The sequence below is a fragment of the Mytilus galloprovincialis genome, chromosome 2 (assembly GCF_965363235.1).
Source record: "Mytilus galloprovincialis chromosome 2, xbMytGall1.hap1.1, whole genome shotgun sequence".
In the NCBI taxonomy this organism is placed as follows: Eukaryota; Metazoa; Mollusca; class Bivalvia; order Mytilida; family Mytilidae; genus Mytilus; species Mytilus galloprovincialis.
The window spans coordinates 16589490-16612454 of record NC_134839.1 but is presented as its reverse complement, the minus strand read 5'-3'; the positions used below and the strand labels follow the sequence as shown (position 1 = coordinate 16612454).

General features: G+C 32.4%; 1 protein-coding gene across 1 annotated transcript in view; it reads right to left on the bottom strand.

Annotated features, from left to right (window-relative positions):
* Positions 1 to 10079: 10079 nt before the first annotated feature.
* LOC143063012 (outer dynein arm-docking complex subunit 4-like) overlaps positions 10080 to 22965 on the bottom strand; it is a 180194-nt gene continuing 167308 nt past the window's right edge. Inside the window, exon 12 of the transcript XR_012974920.1 lies at positions 10080 to 10091. The gene's annotated coding sequence lies outside the window, so the exon portion shown is untranslated. The remainder of the gene's footprint in view (positions 10092 to 22965) is intronic.

Genomic DNA, 22965 nt, shown 5'->3' with positions numbered 1-22965 from the left:
AAGATGTTTAAATCTATTTTTAATGTTTTCGGTTGTGTAGAAAATTACTGATCTGAAAAAAGCGGAAGAACGTACTGCTCGAATAACTTTGAATATAATGAAGCAAGCTATTGTTTCTTTGACCGATCGATTTCAACAGTTCTTAATTAGTACAAGTAAGTATAACACTTGAACTAAGTAAGAACACTTGTACTTGTTAAAAGATAACCTTTTATTCGTCTAATGGTATTATAAATAAATTTGACGTTTTGTTATTGACAGATAAATGACACTTATCTAAATGATAATTATCCTTGTTTGTGATTCGCAAAAAAAAAATTGATTGTAATTCTTTTGGTACGACTTCTTGCGTAATATTCATGAAAGACTTTTTGTAACCAATACTAAATTTTTATTGAACACCAATGCCATTGATATACTGTATTGTCTTTCCAACCATGGTACCCGACGACTTGCTCAGTTTGTCTCTCCGTCCGACACTGTTTGTTTCTCCGACCGTAGCCCCGACGACTAGTCTCAGACAGTGGCGGATCCAGAGGGGGGGTTCCGGGGGTCCGCACCCCCTTTATTTTGGCCGATCAATGCATTTGAATCGGGACATATGTTTGCACCCCCCCTGCACCCCCCTTTGCCCTGGGCCAGCACCCCCCTTTCGAAAATTCCTGCATCCGCCACTGTCAGATGCCCCATAGTAAATACGCTGTATGTTTTTGAGCCTGTCTGACTAGACAACTATTCGGAGGTGCTCTATAGTAATCACTATTTTTTTTTTACTGCATCCGTTTGCGCCAAAGACTAGCCGGATGTTCCCCCATAGTACTAGAAATTTGTTTCTTGTATGTGAGCCCGACTCTAGTCAGAGGTATCCCAAAAAATCATTTGTTTGTTTCTACGTCATTAGGTATTAATTACTAATCGGAGATGCCCATATTAATCACTCTGTTTGTTCCTCGGTCCGTAAGACTGACCAGTCGGAGGCGCCACATTGTGATCACTCTGTCGTTGGATCTCGACGACTAATCGGAGGTGCCATCTCCGTCCGTCAGCCGCGATCACTAGTTGGAGATGCCTTTAGTTATCACTCTGTTTGTCTCTCCATCCGTCTGCGTCCATCTGCAATGAAGAATAGTCGAATGTGATCCATAGTAATTACTGTTTTTTTTCTCTATCCGTGGACCCAAACTACTAGTCGGAGGTGCTCTAAAGTAATCAGTATGTTTATCTATTCATCCACGGGTCCGACGACTACTCAGATGTTCTCTATAGACATTAGTAATCCCTCTCCGTCTGTCGGCCCGTCAACTTTTCTTTAATAGTACTCAATCAGAATTGGCATGTATGTTTGGGTTCCATATTGATTACAGATTTTTTTTTAAATCGGTAAAACTTTTTTTTTAATTTCACATTTTTTTTTGACACATCATTTGTGCTTAAGATTTATGAGAGGTGATATTTCTCTTGACATCTTCCCCTGCCCCCCTTTTCCCTCAAAGTTTCATTAACATGCATTTTGTACAACTGGTAAACATTCCACAATGTTTCCTCTATTTATCAATGTTTAATCGAATGTTGCTGTATTGTTTTTTAACTATATTTATCATAAACACAATTTTTTTTTTTTTTTCAAATAATAATATATATAAAGTAATAAATCATTTTTTTATTTGAAAAAAATTGAATTCATCAACATCCGTTATCATTTATAAAATGAAATGCGTATGACAAATTGACTATGCTATAAAATGAAATGCGTATGACAAATTGACTATGCTATAAAATGAAATGCGTATGACAAATAGGCTATGTGAGTGTCATGTTATCAAATATTAATCAGGAAGTATTTTGTCCTAAAAAAAACTATTTATTTGTTATATTAAATAACAATTTGTATATAAATTATTTATATGTAATTTAGATGTACAATTTAAATATCACTCTTTTCTATTAAAACAGCCTGTTTGTAAACATGACCTGTGTGTTATATAAAAAAGAAGATTAGGTATGATTGCCAATGAGACAACTCTCCACAAGACACCAAAATGACGCAGAAATTAACAACTATAGGTTACTGTACTGCCTTCAACAATGAGCAAAGCCCATACAGCATATTCAGTTATAATGGCCCCGAAATGACGAATGTAAAACAATTCAAACGAGAAAACTAACGGCCTTATTTATGTATATAAAAAAAACGAAAAACAAATATGTAAAACATCAACAAACGACAACCATGAAACTACTGATTTGGGACAGACACATACATGCATAATGTGGCGGGATTAAACATGTTAACATAAAAACTAACTATAAAAATCAGTTGAAAAGGGCGTTATTCATTAGATGGGTTTATGTTTTCATATCGCATTCTTCACATGGTTATTCTAAAAGTTGTTACGACTATTGTAAGTTTCCCTGATTTTTGTCGGTTGATACATAGAGTATTTTAAATGAATTACCTTTCAGGGGACGAATATTACATCTGTTTTCTCTTTCTTTCTTGGTATATTATATGCAATTTGTACCCTTCAATAATGCGATTTGACATTATAAAATGGATCAAATTGTCGTTGTTTTTGCTAAATATGAACAAGAATATGAAGTATTATTGCCAATGACACCAAATGACACAGAAATTAACAATTATAGGTCACCGTACAGCCTTAACGATGACCAAATCTCATACCGCATAGTCAGTTATAAAAAGCCCCGAAATGACAAAAGTAAAACATTTTCAAACGAAAAAACTGACGGGCTAATTTATGTCAAAATGATAAACGAAAAACAAAACAAGTCACGCAGTAACAAACGACAATCACTATAAATAAATATAATAACGGTTCGGGAAATATTATTTGCTCTCCAACTATTCAGATTTTTCAAAAATACATCTGTTCAAAATCACATGTGTGTCAGTCACTCCACCTAGACGATTTCTTCATTGGATTCATACAAATAGCAAATGTATATTAAAATGATATACTTAAGTAGTTTCACCTAACATATGTGTTGATATGATCTATAAAATACATGTATATGAGATAGAATTAAACGAATATTTAAAGGTAGATAACTCCACGATCTGCAGAATATTTATTTGTAATGAATCATAACCAATATCATAATTTGTTCCAAAAATCAAGTAAGAAATACTGTTCATTGGTACCATGCCAGCTTACACTTTCACTTAAATATCCTCTTTCCAATGAACCGCTAAATCTTATTTCGCACATAGTTTTCCATAAAAGTTCTTATCATTATAAATTAAAAATGTGCTAAATCTTAAATCAATAATATTATAATTACTGTTTCTATCTAATTGTTAAAAAGCTTTTGCTATAATTGAAAGAAAAGCAGTTTCTCTGTTAAAAAAGTATATATTTTGGAAATTTTATTTTGTGTTACCTCCCTTACATTGAGTTTTGATAAACGACTTTAATATATATATATGTGTGAACTTTCATTATTTTTAAAAGTTTAAAATTAGCAAACTCATTTCTTTTAATCTTTGTTTGTTAAATTTGTATCTTTCTTAAGTCACAAAATCATACTCTGACAAATTACGGTCCAGTCTGTTCCACATTGTATTGGTTTTCGTTGCAAACTATTTTTTATTTTGTAAAGGCTCGATAGGTGAATCAAATCATATATCAAAAATACTTCATAAATTAAGGTCCATTCGGAACATACAAAAAATAAAAGCGGATAAATATGAAACATACAAGAAGAAGGGATTGTATTGCAGAATTTTTAACGAAATATATGTACAATTATAGTACAATTATTGATATTATTCACACTGATAAATAAATAAATAAATCAGTCTAAAATCATTTATAGTTATTGCAACTCACTCATAATTTCTAAGAGGGGTTGGTGTTGCTCAGTGCATGTTAGTTTTTGCTTCGCATCACGGCGCGTAGCTATCAGTTTTAGTCGACATACACGATCACGGGTGTCATTCGGTTTAACGAGAGAAATGATCGTGAAAGAATATCTAACGGCTGTCAAGTGAAAGTTCTGGTAACGGATCGTGAAAGACATTTAATCGAGAAGTCATATGAAAGGTCAATAAATATTCCAATTTAATTAATTACACAGACAAATTAACGACAAAATAAAACTGTCTGTCAAAATGGTTCAACATTATGATCAGTATGTAGGAATATCCAGTTTTAAAAGTACATAGTTATTACAAAACAATAAAGAGCAGATTGCTTCTCAACATTTCAATGACATAAAAAATGTAAACAAACATGATTTTTTTCAAAAATTCGACTAAGAAAACTACTTTTATCCGATTAAGGGCATTCTATTTGAATGAATCAAATAGTTCTCATTGTTATTTTGTATAAACATAATCTGAAACTTGGTAAATAAAGAACTATTTACACAAAAATTGATTTTTCGGATCGTGAAAGATCACGTACCGCATTTTTGAAGATCGTGAAAAGGATCGTGAAAGATCTGATGCTATGAAAACGGTCAAATTATTCTTCAATTATATCATAATTAATATTTGTTATTGGTATTGAGAAAAGCTAGATAGATCAACATCCTCAATAGGTTTAAGCATTTCAAAGTATTAATATTTTCAGAAAATGAAATGTAAAATAGTTGGATGATTGTAGAATGAAGCTTTTTATTGTCATGTGAAGTACTCACTTATCACGAGTTATAGGATACCCACATTTTGTATATTGGATCCTATAAACTACATGTCCGTCAAACAGGATTCAACTGACCCCGAATTTGCCTCATTTCATGGATGAAGATTCATTGTTGTGGTCAAGTCCGTTTCGCGGATTCGTTAAGCTCTAGGATAACTGTCTGTTGTTATGATTGTAAGGTGTACATTTTCGACTTCTGTAAGGTTTCAACTTACATCGAACTCATTATCATGCATCATTCGGCAATGTTCGTTTTATGTTGTTTAGCCTTTTGGATATATACCTGTATGCTATAGCGCCAAGGTATTTCGTGTATGGTGTTCATGTCTGTCTGCATGTTTCATATGTGATCATGATGACGTCAGTTGTATTTGACATATTGAATGATAGTAATATGTCTGGCTGTCGGTCATGCAGGGTTCATATACTTTTGACCTTATGTTCCGAATTAATTGGCCAAGCATAACTTTTACATTTGTCAGTTTCTAAGGCACTGTAAGGATCGGAACACATTTATTTGGTGTAAGGGATATTTGTAGAGATCTGTATGGCATGGTCCATCTTACCTTGAACTCTTTTTATGAACCATTTGACACTTCTAGTAAAACCCTTGATATTATAGACGTTCAACAAATATACTATCATTAGTAAAGCAGACGAGACATTACCGCATTTGCGCTCTGGTATTCTATAATCTATTAAATCAATCCACATCTGCGTTGTATATAAAAAACTTAAGAAAGAACTGTTGCACAAAATGTTGGTTATCGTTCAATCTCAAATTACTCATGAAAGATGCTGTTTTGCTGTAATGTTTTGTTTGATGGATATCATTTTGGTTTAAAAGTTGCAGACCCATATTATTGGCTAAATATTGCCCGAATTGCACTTAACCGATTCTCAGAGCTGAATCTTTCACACTTATTTAGACACGTTTTTAATTGTTGTTTTTTTTTAACTTTCGAGGTTAGGTGTTGAATAGAAAAAAATAATAGCTTAATGTTCATCCTTATCAAAATAGTTACAGGCTTCAACCAGTTTTAGGTTTATCAAATGGTAAAAGAAATACTGATTTCTGATTACTAGTTTTAAGTCTGGTCACGCATTATCTTTCACGATAAAAATATTGCGTTGCCTGATCTTTCACGATCAAGTTTGATGGAAATTCAACAAATTCAAGGTTTTCATATACAAGTTAATGCTTATAAGGGAAGACCATACTTTAATTTTACTGTACTATCAGATACACCAAAGATTAAATTTCAAACATATCATGATAAACTGAAATATGACCATTGTAGGTACAAAAAACGTGTTATTTGTAATTAATTTCATAGACATGTATTGCGCCTTTTGTGTTTTTTCATAAAGTACTGCATACTTTCTTTATCTTATTTCACAGTTATGTTGAGGAAGTTAAACCATTTTGACAGACATGGTTTTTTGTTTGGATTTGTTCCGCGTTTTGAAAATTAAGCGATTTTTTCAAAGATTCTGAACTAGAATTTACATTAAATGTCTTTCACGATCCGTTACCAGAGCTTTCACGATCGTCTCTGAATACTTGACCGCCGTTAGATATTCTTTCACGATCATTTCTCTCGTTTAACCGAATGACACCCGTTACGATGATTTAATAACGTATCACATACACGGCTGGTAATCTACACACGCAGAACATTTGGTTCTGCAATGAAAACCGTGAGAGGATTTTCCGGTTGTGCTTGAGTGGAGTAATTGTCACCGCTTCAAAAGGTATGTACATTTCTAAATCGCAATTTTCTTATTCGACTGATCAAAATATTGAAAATCGGAGAATGCTATGCTGTGGTGAATACTTGAACGAAGAGATACATGTATCATTTACTATTGTACGTGGAGTTGAACTCCTACAAAATCAGTTGCCCCACGAGAATTTGCCTAAAAAAGTGACATTTAAATTTTAAAATGGTTCTAATTACAGACCCCCAAGTTTAAATTTACTTTTTATTCGGTCAATGGGTATGAATGTCGTTTTGGGCGGCGTGTACGCTGTCCGGTGTTGATCGACATCTTAATAAATATGAAAACCTCATATTTTCATTATGACATGCGTGAAGGGATCGGTTCTGATTGAGGACATCGTGAATGCGTGAGGGGACGTGTAATCATAATATTATATCCAAACTATGAGTATTTGAAAGTTGCCTTAATGTGGTCAGATTGTTCATGAAAAACACATTTGTGTGCATAAACAAAAATTATGAGATAGAATTCTGAAATAACAATAAATGACCATGTTTTCTATTTATAAATAAAAGTCTAACCAATAAATTTCAAATATGTGTCCAAATTCGTGGATTTGGGCAAAAAATCGGTAAAGTTTACTACCACAATTTGATATTAATTTATTCGAAATAACAAGGATGTTCTTATTCCAGGCAGGAACCCTAGCCGTAGTAGACACAACTTTTTGGAACTTTTGGTCCTCAATGAACTTGTCTTGTCTTTCGAACGTTTTTCATCTGAGCGTCACTGGTAAGCCTTGTGTTGACGAAAGACGCGTCTGACGTATAAGTGTTTTTTTAAACCTGGTACCTTTTGCAAGCTATAATTAGAGTGTTTCTCTGTCCTATATGTTCTATCATTTATTTGTATTGTAGTCCTGTCATGTAATGTTGTCTTTGACTGATATATTTACCATTGCCGTAGAAGCGAGAGGTTTGGCATGCCACAAAACCGGGTTCATCCCACCATTTTTTTTCTTAAAATGTCCTGTGCCAAGTCCGGAAAATGGCCATTGATAAATTGTAATTCGTTTCTGTGTGTGTTAAAGTTTAATTTTGTGTTGCTGACATTGTGTCGTAGTTTTCCTCTTATATTTGATGTGTTTCCCTCAGTTTTAGTTTGTAGTCCGAATTTGTTTTTTCTCAATCAACTTATGAATTTCGACAACGGTTTACTGCTGTTGCCTTTATTGGAGACATTTTTGCAATTTATTGGTAAGACTGTTTATTCATATACAGAAAACTTTGTGATGTATTGTATAAATCAAAATCTTCAACTAAATATCAAAATTTGTGTTTTCGCGATCCATTTTTTTTAAAATATGCAATACTGGGCTGATATGAAATGTTTCCACTTTTATTTGAAGCTAGAAATAAATCGATGACAAAATTTTTCCTTTCATTGTTCGTAAAACCTATCTTCCTACAATGTATTTCAGATTCTATCTAATTAATTTTTGTTTATGCACACAAATGTGTTTTTTCATGAACAATCTGACCACATTAAGGCAACTTTCAAATACTCATAGTTTGGATATAATATTATGATTTCACGTCCCCTCACGCATTCACGATGTCCTCAATCAGAACCGATCCCCTCACGCATGTCATAATGAAAATATGAGGTTTTCATATTTATTAAGATGTCGATCAACACCGGACAGCGTACACGCCGCCCAAAACGACATTCATACCCATTGACCGAATAAAAAGTAAATTTAAACTTGAGGGTCTGTAATTAGAACCATTTTAAAATTTAAATGTCACGTTTTTAGGCAAATTCTCGTGCGGCAACTGATTTTGTAGGAGTTTAACTCCACGTACAACAGTAAATGATACATGTATCTTTTTGTTCAAGTATTCACCACAGCATAGCATTCTCCGATTTTCAATATTTTGATCAGACGAATAAGAAAATTGCGATTTAGAAATGTATATACCTTTCGAAGCGGTGACAATTACTCCACTCAAGCACAACCGGAAAATCCTCTCACGGTTTTCATTGCAGAACCAAATGTTCTGCGTGTGTAGATTACCAGCCGTGACATATAGATTCAGATTGGTTGTATTATTATGCGGCTGAGTTGCAGCAACAGCTATTGGTTTAGACGATATAAAGAATTACAGGCTTGTCTCATCTTACGATAAGACATCAAATGCCGGAAAATGAACTATGTGTATTTAAGTTCCGATCAACTGTCATTAATTCATTTTCTATTTACTACGCATATATTTCACAGATAAATTCAATATCAAAATATCAATTATTTTATGTGTGTATTTGATTTGTTAATCTGCAATATGCACGATTTGCTTTGCTAAACAATGTTCCTATACAATGTTTACAAAAATGCATTATCTGTATTTCATAACTTCTGACAATCTAGGCACATCTCCATAGAGGCACACCTCAAAAGTCGTGTCTATTTGTAATTGTTTAAATTTTTTGAAAGTTTTTTTTTTAAAGCATGAGTGTGTAAGGCACACTCTTAAAGTAAATCAATGGATGAATATCTACAAATACCACATTTCCTATTTTAAACCAACAACCATATGCACACATATTACCTTAAATTAGAATAGAGCGAAACAGTCCATAACTTTTTAGAGAGCTCAAACTTGTTCTACATTGTGTTCTGTTTACTGTTATTTGACTTTGAGTCGTGTTTTTACTCCATGGCGTTGTCAGTTTGTTATTGACGAATGAGTTTGAATGTCTCTTTAGTATCTTTTTAACTCCCTCAGGCAAATATAAAAAAGAAGATGTGGTATGATTGCCAATGAGACAACTATCCGCAAAAGACCAAAATGACACAGACATTAACAACTATAGGTCACCGTACGGCCTTCAACAATGAGCAAAGCCCAACCGCATAGTCAGCTGTAATAGGCCCGATAAGACGATGTTAAACAATTCAAACGAGAAAACTAACGGCCTTATTTATGTAAAAAAAAACGACAACCACTGAATAACAGGTTGACCTTAGATGGATTTAGTTATAATTAGTTCCTTTTAGTCATTCTGTTCTTTATCTGTTTGAGTTCTTATACGTGCTTGGCTTTCAAATATTCGGCTTTGAGCGTTCATGAAGAAAGGTAAATCCAAATCAACGCTTCGAACGGATGGATGTTATACGTGTTGATTTCCTTTTTTTTAATACAGTAACTCCTGCAAAAGTTGTCATGTTGTATTACTGAACTACACTTGATACTAGTAACACAAACTCATACATATATGATAGCTTGTAGGTACACAATCTTTCCTGAGAGGTAGCCATACCAACGTTTTATAATGCTAACTGAAGGCCAAATTGGTGACGAAATAAAAGAACTATCGCGAAATAGAAAAATGTACATAGTAATATAGTTTGTCATTTTCACACTATTTCACTATGTAAGTAAGTAAGTAAGTAAGTAAGTATTTTTTATTGGTTTAAAATCCAAAATTACAGGATTGATACCAAGACAATACAAATTTGTTATACACAAACATACAAACATATATATATCATACCAATTTCATAAACATTATATGAGGAGGTGGTACCACAAACTTATTTAGTGCTTAATAAAGCATTTCTAGAAATGTACATGTCGCTTATAAATTTAACAATAATTCTAATTATATCAGTCTCAACACGTATACAAAAATTTAAATCTTGCTTCATTAGTCATATTTAAAAAAGAGGGAACTATTTCACTAATTTTGGAAACCAGTTGGTCTCTAATTATATTTAGTTTTGTACATTTTAAAGCTATGTATGACAGCTTGGATATCAGACCCAGATGGAGTACTGTTTACGGTGTTCATTATGCTACAATATGCTAACTATCGTAAAAGCCGAAAACACAGTCAAAATGAACAGTCAGTATGTTATGGTCTTTTATCCTGCAATTGGGTATCCTACTATACAGATACAGCCCTACAGATATCGCTATGTGTATCTGTATACTATACAGATATCGCGTTAAAGCTCCGCCCACTGCCGGACTGAGTATAGTTTGAACCTGTGTGACCTCAGAATGTGTATTCCAGTTGCATTCCAAATTGGGAAATGACGATGACAATTGTCCAATCTCATTAAAATCCGATGTTCTGATACGCTACCCTACACTAATACACTAATAGTGGAGGGTAGCCGCGTATCAGAACATCGGATTTTAATGAGATTGACAATTGTCGATTGCAAAACATGAATGTGTATGATTGTGTTTCAAAATCAACCATGTCAATTTCAGCATGCATGTTTAGTAAATGTCAAGTCTGAAGCGTAGGACAACTCGTACACTTCTGTTACAAATTTGACAATGTCTTGTTATTTGTATTTACTGTTGAAATTAGTTGTTATGTTAAAATAGATAATTATTCACCTTGAGCGATGTATTATTGTTGACCATTCGAGATTCTTTTTTGCGAACCCGTCTTCAGCGTAATGTGTGATTTTGATATTACTACGCGGGCCTCAAGGGATTACAAATCGAAAATAAATGCTAAATATGTTAGTTTTTGTGTGGGTAAAAACAGGTGTAGTAGCTCGCTAAAAGCTCGCATACACCTTGTTTCCTAGCCTCGTACAAATACAGCGGATATTTAAAGACACTAAACAGTTATTGTCTATTTATACATGATGACAAATATAGACTAGCTTTTGGGCAAATATTTTAGAAAAGTTGTATTCACAAGGTGTCATGTACAATGTATCACGAGCCCAAAAAATGGTAAAACTCCAATTATAACTAACGCCAAAGTTGTCATATCATAAAAGTGGTATACTTATAGTCCCTGAAGAGTATATAATGATCATTAATGGCAGTATAGAAATGTACTTTACATGAGACCAAATGAAGACAAAGTTTCAAAATGATTGTCAAATTCCAAAACGATTACAAAATAGTAACGTGCACAATGATACCATATGGTTTGTCATAAGGACAATCATTTTCACTAAGTATGAAAGCCTCATGCATTTTGAAAATCTTATTGTCCGTCATAAAGTGTTCCTTTTTTTTTAATACTGGTTTCATAAAAGAAATGATAACAACTATGTATTACATAAGAAATAATTTAAATGTTTGTAAAAATCATGCAATTTTTTTTATATAGTGCTAAATAAATTTTATATAACTCCCGGCAAATTTTGAATATTTTCCATGTTTGCATTGAAAGTTTATCCAAATTTCCTCCAGTTTCGGTAAGGTAGGCACAACGACATGTTTAAAAGATTTAGACTTGCATATATTCCTGATTTCACAGGGAGTACTAAACGATGCAAAGACTACTAGTATTATCCTTGTAGTAGTAGTCCCATGGTCGTTGAATAAATACACATATTACGAACAAGGTAAATAATTTTCTTATGACTTTTCGTGCGAATAATAGATAACAAATGTTTTCTTGATATTAATAATATTTCACTGTTTGATACATAAGACGTGGTTCTACACTTAAACATCCCGCAATTGTGGTATAGCTCTATTATAAGTTTTGTATCCTTTTCTTTCATATTTGCTAATTCTTTGTCTATATGTTCTTTTGTGTTTCATTGATACATAATGACGTTGCTCTTTTTAGAAGAAATACACAATATTCATATAGTCAAGCGGCAAAAAGGAAAAGGTAAAACTTCTAATTTACATTCTGCAGAGAATATGCCTTAAAGAACTATAGACTATATTCTTTTTCGTACATTGAACGACAAAATTGTTTTATATTTCTACATGTGTGACGTTTTCATTCTGACGTTATGGAAAATTCGTTTCACAGATGATATCGGATATGTTCTTAATGTCGTAACTAAAATCCAGTTCCCTTTTCACAAAATGTGATCTACCGAATTAGACAAATTACCGGCTTTGTAATAACAGGAGCAACACGACGGATGCCACATGAAGAGCAGGATCTGCTTACCATTCCGGAGCACCTGATATCACCCTTAGTTATTGGTGGGGTTCGTGTTGCTGTTGTACCTATATTTGTGACATTTTACCTATTGTGTTGGTTTTGTTCACACATCGTTGTCAATCTAATGGAATTTGATGAGACTATCATTCAAGTGAGAGGTTTATATAGCTTTGAAACCAGGTTTAATCCACTATTTTCTACATAAGAAAATGCCTGTACCAAATGGCAATTGCTATCCATTCGTTTGATGTGTTTGAGTTTCTGATCTTGACATTTGATTTGGGACTTTCAGTTTTGAATTTTCCTCGGAGTTCAGTATTTTTTGTGATTTTACTTTTTAGCGATAAATTTATCTCTGTTAATTGATTGATTGATTGATTAAATGGTTTATAAAGATACGTCCAGCAATTTAGTGCTATTTTGTGGTCAATTTCTATTTTTGAAGGAAGCCAGAATGTCCAAAGGGAATAATCAACGTCCACTAACTTTTAAAGGTTGGTGCCACATACGGGTTTCGATCTCACAACCTCAGTGTTGAAAAGCTTATGATATAGTAGACCACTCTGTTCTCAACGTCTTTCATCTCGGTTAACGTTAAAAGTTAAATGCAAGCGATAATTCATTTTTTTTCAACAATAGAAATATCCGGCACTTAAAATCCAATATGATTTTAGCATGCCTTGTATTCCCTCTTTTTGTTAAAATGTATTTCTTTTATTATTATTTTTTTATATTGACATTTCTGTCCGTCCTGGTCAGTCAAAAACAAACAACCAGACTTTTGTTCCTGATCATTTTGAATGAGGTTCCTTCCTTCAACTACCTGTTTGAGTCAAGATAGTATATTTATGATTTATATAGAAATTTACAATGTCAGTTACAGTTATATCGACACATTCTTTTTATTAAAAATAATGAATTATTATATATTAAGGGTTATAATATCGATTGTAACATTATGATATAAAATAGGTAATATAAAATTAAATGTTTAAACAATTGATATATTACCATTTATGTTTTCAATATCATACTTCCTTAATAGATTTTGTTAAATTTAACCTATTATTATATAAATGTTAAAAAGGTTAAGGGGATTTATTTAAGTTGAATTATTATTACACAAATGAGTGGTAAAATATTGTAAGTAAATATGAGATTTACAAAGTTCTTCAAAAAAATAAAATCCATTGTTGATTTCATAAGTTGTTTATAATGTTCATAATGTAAAAAAAAAACCAAAAAAAAACGTCAAGTTTACAATTGCGTATCTAAAATTTACCACTAATGAATGACACTGAATTAGATTTTGAGGTTAAATAGATCAATCGTCCTGAACATGCATGAAATATTTGCCACTGGATGTTTAGCAACCAACAATCACTCAGTCATATATTGATCCTTGTGAATCTTCTGATTAAACCATTAACATTTCTATTAGTTTCATCGGAGATTTCACCAACTCTCCATGTTAGATCATATGAGCGAAATGAATTAAGGTCATATTTTCAATATCTTTAAGCAATACATAACAATTGATAAGATCGGTATATTTGTTGTAATTTTATTTCAGCTCCAAAGTAAGAACAAAATTAAACTACGATATCTGTATAGTAAAATATTCATTATGGAAGGAAACAATGAAACTGGTCAAAATTCTTGCTGTAATGTCAAGTTTTAGATGAATAAGTTTCAGAGTTATGATTAAGTAAGGAAAACAAATATACGGTAAAACACAATTTCTTCAAACGAAAGAATTGTCCCAAAAATAAAATTTCCAGTTTTATCAGTTATTATTCATATCAGTAAGTGTACATACTTAGTTAAACAATATTGAAATTATGTTGTTTGTACATAATTCAAGTGTTACCCGAAAAATATTTCCGTCTCAGATATTTATTAGCGTTTGTTTTACAGAAATGATATGAACCTACACAATATTTTCTGTATTTACCCTTAACCCTTTTACCTTTTCCAGGAAATAATAAAAGACGATTCGTACAATTTTCCAAAAAAGATATAAAAAAAAAGAAAAAAAAAAGAGTCATTTAAATAGGTGATCCGTTAACACCTGTTAATCTGACAAATTATCTACAAGGAAATTTTAATATGCAATATAAGGGGGATAGTATTGCATAGATCATAAATAAGGAAAGCTATGGCATAAGTCATACCATTTTGAATGTGACAGAAATAAAACAATATTATTACTATTCTGTTATTATCGATATCAACCATTCTGCAGTAAGATTTTCTATCTATTGTATGAGATTAATTCATGCATTTTTTCTCTCAAAGCAATACAAATTAATCAATTTAAATAAGAGAAAAGTTAAGTAACAGTTTAATACCAACATTTTAATATATAGATGACAGTAATAATGTTTCAGACAAAAACATAAGAAGATATTTGATATAAACATCAACGGATGGATAATTTCATAGATACAGATAATTTTGAGAATACTATTACATTGTCGAACTTGTCAACGGTTTATATTTTAAAAGTAATCATTGTTTGTTAAACTTCTGTAGTGTATGGATGCGACGAGCCTTTCATTAAGGGCAAAAGAGATTCAGCTTGTTGTATCTGAAGTTGCTGAGTATGAGTATGAAGTATGCGTCAGTTTACTGGAAAAAAATGCCTTGCAGAAAATGTAAACCTTTCTCGCTTTTTTATGCCCCATTTAAGGGCATAATGTTTTCTGGTCTGTGCGTCCGTTTGTCCGTCCGTTCGTTCGTCCGTTCGTTCGCCTGTCCCGCTTCAGGTTAAAGTTTTTGGTCAAGGTAGTTTTTGATGAAGTTGAAGTGCAATTAACTTGAAACTTAGAACATGAACACATGTTCCCTACCTATGATATAATCTTTCTAATTTTAATGCCAAATTAGAGTTTTTATCCCAGTTTCACGGTCCACTGAACATAGAAAACGATAGTGAGGATGTGGCATTCGTGAACTAGGGACACATTCTTGTTTTCTTTATGTAAGGCACCCTGTAGGTAAACTGCATGAGATGTAATAACAATTTCAAAGCATGAAGTTCTATCAAACCTTCTAAAAAAACTGGTTATGAGCTAAAAGTTCAGACAAGACATTACCCTTTAAATGGGATAAAATACCTAGAATGTTTATTGGTGTCGCTGCAAAATTTGTAAAATGCATCCTTCCCCATTAATGCCTTTAAGTTATTCATACATATCAGAATTTTCTTAGTAAGTGGTTGATTTGGTTTAAATGATCACACAAACATAGCAACGTTCACCTTTTGATAAATATTGCAAGTAGAATATCTGCATCGATACTCATTGTGTTCCGAAATTTTTCTTCTCAAGAAATATGTATTTTATTCAGCGCTTGAAAAATAATGTAAAGTATTTTACAAGTTTCAATTGTATGTATATTATACGTCATTTACGAAAATCGTGGAAAGCAATCTTGCCCCACCATGGGTAAGGAAACTCCTTGTGAAGCTTTCTTTGATTTTTTAAATTTTTTTAGGAAATCCCAAATAATTTTGATTCAAAGAAAAACTTCCTTGTTTGGATTAAATTGTTTTCCAACATTTTCGAAAAGGATGAATGTATCATATCCATGCGTGATTAAAACACAAATTGATTGTTATAATGGTCATGAAGTGATAAGGAGAACCGGATAATATAGATATATTGAAAAACATAATTCGAAAAAAAACATTATGTATTAGAACACACAGGAAAACTCATATATAAGGAGGATTCTTCTATAAATGGTCAGTCAATTTTACTTTGTTAAATTTTATAGAATAAATATTTCTTTCAGGTCTGTACTATACTAGTCCACAAGAGAAATGATACAAGGCAATGTATTTTCCATATTTTGAACTTGGATATATTGTTCCAAGTTAAATATTGACAATAGTAGGTCCGAGACCACAGTTATTTCGTAGTGCATTTCTTTTAGACATTAAATGAAAACTAAAAAAATCCCACCTGCGCTTTCTGAATCATATTTTCACAGTGTGTTGTACTATTTTTTGGACAAATTATATCAAAATTATTAAACTTCATAAGCTCTTACTCAAACTATGGACAATTTTATGTTAAGGTGGTCTTGAAATCTTTTGACAGCTTCCGAAATGCTAATTTGTAACCTTTTTTAAGCTGGACCAAATCACTACTTGACTTTCAAATTCATGACCCATATTTTTTTTACAGTGTAGTTGCACCCCTACTTGCTTTTTGAGGCATAAAATGTGAAGAAATAAATTTGAGCAAGTAACACACTGTCCAGGGACTAGGGAAATGTGTACTCGGACCAATAGTGTTATTTCTTAAGGCAAATGCGCGATTTTTTTTATTCAACTTTGGTTATTTCCAAAATCGTATTTTCATACAAAATTTTAAAAAATGTATTCGAACTTAAAACTTGAAACTTTTGAAAGTATGGTCTGCCTTAAATATTGAATGCCTTTGCAGAAATTTAAATACTTAATTTGCATCTTGGATATATATTGCCGACTTTGGACAATTTTTTTCAGATTCTTTACATCATATGCGTTTGCTTTGCAAATGAATGTTTTTTTCATTGAATAGTTTAACTATCTATAACATATTGTGATAAATGAGGGACAAAAGATACCAAAGGGACAGTCAAACTCATAAATCGAAAATGAACTGACAACGCCATGGCTAAAAACGAAAAAGACAAACAGACAAACAATAGTACACATGACAAAACATAGAAAACTAAAGAATAAGCAACACGAACCCCACCAAAAACTCGGGGTGATCTCATGTGCTCCGGAAAGGTAAGCAGATCCTTCTCCACATGTGGCACCCGTCGTGTTGCTTATGTGATCCGGTAAATAGTCTAATTCGGTAGTTCACATTCAGATAAATTAGTGTGAATACTTATGTATCGTTACTTTTGTATGATAGTATTTTTGTAAAATTTCTTTCCTATTCACAAGTAACCTTGGTATAACTACATGTCGCACTGGCAACGAATGAATATTTTATAAATCTGAATTTTGGTTTACCATAAAAGGACTTCAAACGGAAATATTCGACATCTTATGTGATCTCCTAGCTATGCTTTATATATTCTTGTTTTTTAAAAGTGTTGCAAGGATTATTTACAACGCCGACGGAAATCAAAAGAAAGAACACACGTTTCCATTAAAAATAAATACAAAAGACGGTGTTTAAATAAAAACGAGTCCTTAGCCAATCCAAATATCTCAATACAACTCCTAAGACACAATTCTCCTTTTCTTGTAACAACATAAATCTTCAGAGATGTTGAAATAAGAACGAGTCCTTAAGCAATCCAAACATCTCAATATTATCTCTAGAACACACTTTTCTATTTTTGTAACAATATATATCTTCAGAGAATCAGTGACCTATCGTATCATTAAATACATATATAGTTTATTTTCATGTATTTAAATATTTGAAATAGTCGGTCAATATTACAATTAGTTTTGTTTTGAACCAAACTATGTAGGTAAGTATCTATTTATTATTACTTCAATAGTAAAATCATACACGCATATATACGCATAGATATTGGTAAGAAATAATTGATTTGATGATGCAATTTCACCTGGTGTTTCGGTTTAGGTTTTATATTACCTAGGCATTATCCTCATCAGGTACCCTAGCCTTACAGCAACATGATAAAAATAAACGAAATTCTGGGGCACGACACTCAGTGAATCATCTTTCTGTTTTCTTTATATTAAATTGCGAATATTGTGATATAGTTTAATCTACTACATTCTTTTTAAGTTTAGAAGATGTTAAATATTCTTTTAAGTTCTTGTGTTTCTGGTATGCAATAATGGGTGATTTCATCACGAGACTTGATATGTCTGTTTTTCATAGACATTATCTTAAGGTTCTCACGTTAATCTGTTTACGTTTAGTAGTAAGTTCAAATTGACCTGTTAGCAGGCAATATAATGAATAAGTGGATTCTGTATTACTGATCACTGTCTCTGTTGGAGAGATAAGTGTTGCAGTATTTGTTAGAATAGTTAAACTCTATTAGAGAGATTAATATGTAATTTAGTTGACTGGATAATTAATCCCTATTGGAGAGATTAATGCATAATATGCGAAATATTAAATCTCTATTGGAGAGATTAATGAATGCATATATGTTGCAGTTAACAGTTCCGGCTTCAAAAGTGTACTGAATGAAATAATTATTAAGAAACGGAATAACATCGAAACCGTCATGCGCAGACACTCTGCATTCTTATTGGTTTTTAATGTTCGGCGACACATTGAATTCCCAAATATATCTGTTAGAACCGCCCTGTAGTTGTAAGATTAGATGATTGATACATACATACAATGTATTATTTGTGTAAAAATGTATGAATCGATTTGAGAAAAATATCAATAAATCAAAGCCATTATCAGCTCTACATTAATTGCGATAGATATTTTACTCTCAATACAGTTCACAACAAAAATTGTCCCTTTGTTTGTTAGCAATACGGCATATTCTTGGTTAGACATTATACACAGGAAGCTAGCTAGATGGTCGTGCATTCTTATTTTTACTGAACTCTCTCTTGGAAACATTTTATTGTTTCAGACAGTTTTTTACTAACTGTTATCTAAACAGCTATAAATTTGTCGTTTTTGTTATGCAAGGTGGTCATTTGAAAATTGTACTTAGATATTATCTAAGTGAATGACACACAAGAAATAGAAAGCTGATTCACCAAATTTTGGGAACTCCAGTATTTTTCTCGTTTAATTACAAAGGCTGATAAGGTGCTTCAAGCGCAATTCAACCCAGTCACTTAGTGAACTGATGCATTTAAATAGTATATTTGATAGATATGAATTTTAATCTCAGGGGTTAAACTAAGATTATTCGGAGATCACCAAGCGTAAAGCAAGGCAATACGAAGGTAGGAACTACGTGGGCGAAGCGGAGGCTTCGTGCATACAATGTTTAAATCAAAACGAGTCCTTAACCAATCCAAATATCTCAATACAACTCCTAAGACACAATTCTCCTTTTCTTGTAACAACATAAATCTTCAGAGATGTTAAAATAAGAACGAGTCCTTAAGCAATCCAAACATCTCAATATTATCTCTAGGACACACTTTTCTATTTTTGTAACAGTATATATCTTCAGAGAATCAGTGACCTATCGTATCATTAAATACATATATAGTTTATTTTCATGTATTTAAATATTTGAAATAGTCGGTCAATATTACAATTAGTTTCGTTTTGAACCAAACTATGTAGGCAAGTATCTATTTATTATTACTTCAATAGTAAAATCATACACGCATATATACGCATAGATATTGGTAAGAAATAATTGATTTGATGATGCAATTTCACCTTCGTTTATTTTTATCATGTTGCTGTAAGGCTAGGGTACCTGATGAGGACAATTCCTAGGTAATATAAAACCTAAACCGAAACATCAGATGAAATTGCATCATCAAATCAATTATTTCTTACCAATATCTATGCGTATATATGCGTGTATGATTTTACTATTGAAGTAATAATGAATAGATATAGATATATATACGCATAGATATTGGTAAGAAATAATTGATTTGATGATGCAATTTCACCTTCGTTTTTTTTTATCATGTTGCTGTAAGGCTAGGGTACCTGATGAGGACAATGCCTAGGTAATATAAAACCTAAACCGAAACACCAGGTGAAATTGCATCATCAAATCAATTATTTCTTACCAATATCTATGCGTATATATGCGTGTATGATTTTACTATTGAAGTAATAATGAATATATACTTGCCTACATAGTTTGGTTCAAAACGAAACTAATTGTAATATTGACCGACTATTTCAAATATTTAAATACATGAAAATAAACTATATATGTATTTAATGATACGATAGGTCACTGATTCTCTGAAGATATATACTGTTACAAAAATAGAAGAGTGTGTCTTAGAGATAATATGGAGATGTTTGGATTGCTTAAGGACTCGTTCTTATTTCAACATCTCTGAAGATTTATGTTATTACAAGAAAAGGAGAATTGTGTCTTAGGAGTTGTATTGAGATATTTGGATTGGTTAAGGACTCGTTTTTATTTAAACAATTCAAGACGAGTAGTTATATGAATAGTGGTGTTGAGATGAGCATACTTCCTAACATGTAATGTATTTGCACGCAAGAAAAATGTCACAATGCAGTGTAATCAGTTACAAATCTTAAAATACGTCAAAAAATTAAAAAAAATTATGAAAAATAAAACTGCGGTCACACAGAAAGCTAAAAATTGAGCAAAAGGTACAGTCCAAAAATTAGATTGAATTGAGTTCCTATGGAACGGTCAATAGATTCTACTTAAGAATTAGTGTCGATTATTAAACATTTATAAATAAAAAATGTAAAAACAATCATATGAATTTTCGATGTGTTGGTTTTAGTTCAATTTTGTTCTACAAACTACTGGTCTTTACTCGTCATTATGAGTTTAGCACAAGAAATAAATAAAAGTGAAAATGTGTTTTCCAGTTTACTTCTATTTTATTCTGTTGTTCTGGTGATGACAATGTTGAATTATGAGTAGCCCTGTTTTGAGTCAGTATTCTGACATATATGATCACACTTTTACACAGAGACCTTATGTCACAAATACCGGTGGCAGTGTCGAAAGTACAATAACTAGTTATATTTTTGTGTGAAATTGTGTATGTATGTTTAAGAAATAATTCATTGGGGCTTGAATTTATACTGATTTTACAACGGGTTGGCCCTTTATGCTAAATATTTTACCACGAGCGAACGCTAACTGAATTAGTGATATCCTTAAACTATTTACCATTACGTATTGAGATAGGTTTGGATGAATTTAAATGATAAAGATATCATTCCTTCTTTTAACAGAAATGGACAAAGAAGCAGAGCGTCTTTTGTCACTGCAACTGTACGGGTATCTATGTGACAAGCTTGGAGATGAAGATCTAGTGAAAATACGACGAACATATTTTTCTGCTTTAGATTGTACATCAGAATCCTGCTTCGATGCCACTATTAGTAGTGGATCAAAGGCTGAAGGACTTGATATAAAAGGAAGTGATTTAGATTTAATGAGTTTGTACAAAAATGTGCATATAAGTGAATGCTGCGACAAATCGTTACCAAATACGTTTGTAATGGAGACAGATGAAAGTAAACCTGGATTTAGTCAGTTAAAATTATGCAGTTTTATAAATGACAACCAAGTATACCAATGGTGTATTCATGTTGGAAGTGATCAATATATGTCGAATGATCTTTTGAAGAAGTGGTTCAAGGCAAACCATCGTGCACAAACAAAGATTCACGGACCCTGCGTGACAGACCTGAAGAACACATTAGATCATGCAATTTGTTTCCGGTGTAAAACATGGGTTAAACAGGCCAAACAATGGATCACTAGACCACGACTTTGGCCGTCATCCCAGTTAGTAAGTAAAATTGCAAGCTACGGTGTTCTTGTTGTACCAGTAGGCAGTAAAGGGTCTCCTTTTGAAGATACTGAATGGAGATTGTCATTTTCAGTAGCTGAAAAACAGCTCATCTACTCCTTCACCCAAACACAGTTGTTTTGCTACGCACTGCTCAAGATATTATTAAAAGAAGTCATTGGAGGTGATTCAAGAAAAGAAGATACTGATAGGTTATTATGCTCATATTATCTGAAAACCGTTGTACTATGGGTGTCTGAAGATCTTCCGAACACTGAATGGCACCCGATGAATCTCTTTTCATGTTTTAATAAATGTCTTCAGCGCTTAATGTACTTCTTAGAACATAAGTTTCTTCCTCACTACTTTGTTCAAGACTATAATTTGTTCGATGATAAAACAATCTCACCGGACTGGTGTCGTCTAAAACAGTGTTTGTCGGAAATGTATGGCCGAACCATTGTCAAATATTTCGGAAAATCTGAAACTATGCGTAGATTTGAAAGGGAAAGTCGATACTCGCACACATTGCAAAACATTTCGGCAAGCACACCAGTTATAGATAACATGATAAAAGCAATACGATCGATTCAGAGTGTAAACATTTTGAAACATATTTCATTTCTTGGGATTACAAAACCATTTTTATCCATGCTTGTTCGTCTCAAATCAAAACGCATATTTCCTATTGTGTCTTTAGTGTGTTTTCAAGCATGTAGATTAATTTGCTCCACATTTCAGTCGTCTGTTAGAAGTACGATGCTAAATTTAGCAGTTGGAATGCAAACTTATCAGGTGTTAGAAAAACGTCAAATGTCTCAATCGTTGGTAGGAAGTCGCAATAAGGAACAATACAAGCAACATAAGCAGTTAATGCCATACATATTACTTAGTACAAAGAACGACTCGGTTACAGGTTGGCTTTATCTAGCATCTTACTTCTATAATCTTAGGAATTATAAAAATGCCTTGTACGTAATTGACTATGTGTTAACTAAATGTACCCCAGACAAAATATTCTTTCACAATGCAAGTCGTGGACATTTTAGTTCTATTGAACTTGAGGCATATAAGTATCATTTACTCAACATTGCTGACATTTACAGAAGACATGTCGTGCATACTTTGGACTTTATTGACGATGCCATCTTTATTCCAGAAGAACTTAAAAGTGAATTG